Source organism: Mus caroli, chromosome 4 (genome assembly GCF_900094665.2).
Source record: "Mus caroli chromosome 4, CAROLI_EIJ_v1.1, whole genome shotgun sequence".
Lineage (NCBI taxonomy): Eukaryota > Metazoa > Chordata > Mammalia > Rodentia > Muridae > Mus > Mus caroli.
Genome location: NC_034573.1, coordinates 81,469,436 through 81,474,448, shown reverse-complemented (window position 1 = coordinate 81,474,448; position 5,013 = coordinate 81,469,436). Strand labels below are relative to the sequence as shown.

Genomic DNA, 5,013 nt, shown 5'->3' with positions numbered 1-5,013 from the left:
TTTAGTAATTTTGAAAGATGCTTAAGGATAACACTTTACAGGTGAGTAAAGGCAGGAGGCGGGAGGCGGGAGGCGGGAGGCGGGAGGCAGGAAACCAAACACCCGATCAACACTGTTCTGAACCAACTAGGAAATACATGGAAGAAAAATAAAGACAGAAGTAGAAAGTAGCCTGAGTGACAATTAGAAAATTAAACCTCAAACATACCTTACAAAACAAGGACTGTAGAGAACTTAGAGGTTCAGGCCCACGTAGTTCAGAGGACCAGCGGCATCTACAACACCCACAATGGCTAGGCCCTGTGCTTCCCTGATGCCCTTGGGGATGTTGGGCTACTGGTCAACCTGCTCTCTAGGATATGGCCTGCCTTAGACTCATAACCTCAGGAACATGAGAGCCTTGACACTCCTGGCATAAATGAGGAGAGTCTCCCCTCTCTCCTGCCTGAAGGACAGGAAGGACTTTGGACTCCCGCAGGAGAAGGTGGATGCTGAGTAGCTCCAGAAGGCTCAAGCCATGCCTGTCCTAACAGGTAATGAGAATCTTCCAAAGGACTCATCTGCTGCCTGGTAAATAACCCTCCTAGACTCAGTCTGCCATGACCACCACAGCTCAGTGACCTGCAAGGCTGTCTGATGCACCAGGTGGGGGTGCAGGAACCTCCCCTGACCCAGGAAGACTCCCCTGACTCCCTGCTGGCTGTGAGGAAATACTTCCACAGGATCCCTGTGAACCCGAGAGAAGAACCACAGCCCCTGTGCCTGGCAGGTAGGTAGAGCAGAAGTCTGGAGAGCCCTGTCTTCCTCAGCCAACTTGCCGACAAAATTGAGTCTTATTCTAACAGAAATGATTCTCCCTGTCTGACATTTCAAACCTTCATTTGTATTGTAAATTTGAGATAAATCCATTCAATCGTTAGATAGTTTTAAGAGTGGTAAGTTACATTGTTGTGTTCAGCTCTAAGGGAACTTATTTTTTATAAACACAGATATATCCATAGGAACTACCCCAAAGGAAGAGTCCCAAATGGCAGAATTATGAGTTCCAAAAAGGCTGGAGAGTTGGCTCTCATCATTTTAAAGAAGCGCCACACCCAGGCTATTGTGCTGCGCTTACACAATGTGCTGGTGGGCATCATTGTCACATGCTTCCTACTGTGACTTCCGAGCATCCAATTCCTGGAATTCCTTTCCACTATCTCCTTTAATTCCCTCACTTTAAAAATATTACAGGACCTTGTGAGTCCCAAACACATTAACAGAATTCTCAGATCTTCAGCATCACTCATAGAAAAGAGTTCTTGACTAGCTGAAATTGCAAAATGAACCATGGGATCCAGCAAACAAGAGAAATGTATGTAATTCTAGGGCAAAGGGGACTGGAAACTATTAAAGGAACTGAAAATACAAAACCTGCAACACAGCTGTACAGAGAACATAACTTTGTGTTGAAATCTGTTTTTTTGTGTCTTCTCTGTTTAGAGATGTGTGTGTGTGTGTGTGTGTGTGTGTGTGTGTGAGAGAGAGAGAGAGATGTTGAATCACTTCATTTTCTCCAAGCCTTAGTTTTCTCTGGATTAAAATAAAGTCAAAGTGCTTACATGGTTGTTCTGAACAGCAAACAATGTGCATTGTAAAACACTTAGTTATTGTCTTCCATACATAATATTTTAAATATGCTAGGTATCTGTTAAGAGCTGGACTGATCAAGTGAGGTTTTCCCTGAACCACTGATTTATGGAGAAGGAACACAGTGTGGCAGAGCCAATAATATGTTGGAGCCAGCGCCTTGGGAGAGCTGTGGCTTAGGAGCCTGAGAACCCAGTTCTTCCTACTCTATGGGATTACGGTGATGAGTCCCAAGGCTGCTGTATGCTCTGTCTACAATGCTCTTGAGATAGCCTGTGTTCTCCCTGTACAACACTGTTAGCAATTTGCTGACTTATTTCTATTTGTATGTTGGTTTCTGCTGACTACCATTTCTCTCCTGGAAATAGTATATACAGAGCTATACTCTTTAAGTAAGTTTGTTTGGCATGAGATACAGCTTGTGCAAGTCCTTCAAACTCTTATATTCTCTATTTTCAATCCTTTATCATCTTATGATCTCCTGGTTCTCTCTCAGGACCCTATCTCTCTCTCCCCCCGCCCCTCTCTCTCTCTCTCACACACACACACATACACATACAAACACACACACACAAAATCACCTGCTGTTCTAGATCAAGTATCTCCCAATATTTTATTGTATGTGAAATATTATAAAAATATTGAAAAATACTTTTCAATGTATTTTTTTTTTCTCTAAAATTGTTAGGCAATGTAGCCAGTACTCAGTAGCTGACGTCAAAGGGAGCAGCTTAAATAGGTAATAGTAGGTTATGAAGTCTGGGGAGGCAGAGAAGCACCACAGGTCAGGAGAGATCTTCATTTGAAGGAAGACTCTTACATTTAGTTAGGGGATAGGAGGCTCAATGGGCAAACGTTTGGAGGAAAGTGCAGAAGGCCTGTGATGTTCAGTTAGTGATTGGATAGGTGTCACCTTTGCCATGTGACCTCTGTCATCTCTCCCTTCACCTTTCTGCCTGTTCACACATAGCTGCTTTCTCTTCCGTCTGGTTTCAGTTCAGTAGTTTCCCTAAAGAGCAGAAGCCACAAATAGAAAGCAGAAGTTCAATGAAACGTCTGTGTTTTGTATGCATCTGCTAGAGAGCACTCCTAATAGCTGTTCCATATAATGTAATGCCGTACCCAGGTTTGCAGGATGTAGTGCTTCTGGGTTAAGGGAAACCCAGGGAAGTGCTGTGCCTGGAAAGTAAGTTTACCAAGGGCAGCAACCGGGACTGGGGCACATTCTGGTCATTCTGAAATCTCATCACTGAATGGAGATTTTCTTCATATTGCTGAGGATCATTTTTTTGGTAATCCTAACAGCTACGTATTGTAATTGAAGGAAGACTAATAAAAATGCATCATAATATTAAAATCTTTTACATATCTTAGTAGACATCTTCAGAGCATTTTTTTTTCCAAGAAAGCACACCAAGGAAGAGTTCTGAAGAAGACTGAAAAGCAGTCACTCCTCACATGGGAATAGCTCTTACTTTATGTTCAGCTAGGGTAAGACTGTAGATAGGAATACTGGAAGGCAGTTGGTGTCCTGTATCAAAGTGAAATATGCAGTATTCCCTTGCGGATTCAGACACCGAGCACACTTCTCAACCCTTATCCTACTTCTCAACCCTTATCCCACTTCTCAACCCTTATCCCCAGTGTCTAGTTGTCACAATCCCCAGTAATCCGGTAAAATCAAAACTCTAGAAGCTTATAATTAATCAGTCAGATTTATGTATCAATAAATTCTCAATACACAAGATGCCCACACAATAAATTCAGGGCCAATTGATAATGGTACAAGCTGCCCACCTAGATTAGACAAATTACCCCAATTACTCTATCCCTATATGATACTATATCTAACTGTGGCTTTAAAAACACATGGAATCTGAATTATGCTGTTTATCCTCCATCTTGTTTCCTTCTTCCTACCTGTCTCCTCCATCTCCGTCTCTGCCCCTCCTTGCTCTGCCTCCCTTTTCCCTGTCCAATCACAGGCTTCTTGTTGTATAAATAATTTAATTAATTGGACAGGGAAAATCCTGTTATACATTACCTTTTCTGTTCAAATTTAAAACAAAAACTTTTCTCTCAAATATAAATTGAGCACTACTATTACCGTTTTGTAATTTATAAGATATAAGGTAGACCTAACACTTAGCCCATTATTTTTGTCATTAAAATAGAACATTGCCATCTATCCTAACTTAAAAGACTTATACATTTGAATTGTGTCCTGGCTTTAGATTGTATATCATCTGAAAACCATCCTCTCAAATCTGTTCTCTCAGTGTAAATAGCCTGGGTTGGCTATGAGACTATAAATAGTCTTTCAACCCTGTCAGAAATCTGAGAATACCAACATTAATTGAAAATATGTAGGAAGCCTAACACAGCTTCCAGAACTGAGACAAATTGTAGAGACAGCTGCCTACCTATATAGCCCCAGTAGGTCAGGATGTTGGAGCATCTGTCTTCAGCCTTCTGGCCCAGGATCATCTGAGAGACCTTCGAAAAACAGGAGTTATTAAGGACTAGCCTATTCTGTTTCTGTAGAACTAAACTGTCCTAATCCATAAATTGTGTCCTTTCAAGAACAGTACAGGTCTGTAGAAGAGATTGGCAATTTTCTGCCCAGTGGCGACCTAGCCACAATGTACAGCCTCACCTGGAGGTATAGATGACCAGCTGCTGCTTTGAATCTGCGAAGCTGTTAGGAGCAGATTTGTCTCAACAACAAGTGAATAAATAACATTAAATGTTATGTTCTGTGGATTTCTGACATTTTTAAAAATGTAAAGTAATCTGGACTGTGGTTCATTAATTATTCTCAACTATTTCTAGTTAAATATCTTGAAAACACCCTAACAATAAACTCAGAGCCAAGAATTTGTTATCTGGCCCTTAACTCACAGGCTTAAATATCTCAGGTCAGTTTACAATGGCATTTATAGAAGGACTAGGTTCCAACCTTGTACTTATAAAATTTTTGTATCAATAGAAGAAATTTATACCAATGGAACCTTGATTCTGTATCAAAATGAATTCTGTACCAAAATAAGAAATTATGACTTCAACTAGTAACAATTAAAAAGATTTCTACCAAATGAATTATGGCTATTCAGTCAATTCTAGCTATTTCCTCCCCATTCCAAATATGACCATTTCTAAATTCTCTAGAAAGACAACCTTAGAATAACCACCTCCAGCCCCAAAGCCCAGGGAATGGAGATGACGACTCTGCATAACTTCTTCAAGCTGAATATGGCCGTTGAGTTATTTTTGAAGGAGGGGGTAAGAGAAAATGGGGGAGTTGGATGGCCTTAAGAAGGCCACACCAAAGATTGTTTTAGTCTCTGATGTCTATGTCCTGACTGGATCCAGCTGAAAGTTCAA

The 5,013-nt window shown here is 41.0% G+C and overlaps 1 pseudogene; it reads left to right on the top strand.

Moving 5' to 3' along the window:
• Positions 1-289: 289 nt before the first annotated feature.
• On the top strand, positions 290-865 carry LOC110293352 (annotated as a pseudogene).
• The last annotated feature ends 4,148 nt before the right edge of the window (positions 866-5,013 follow it).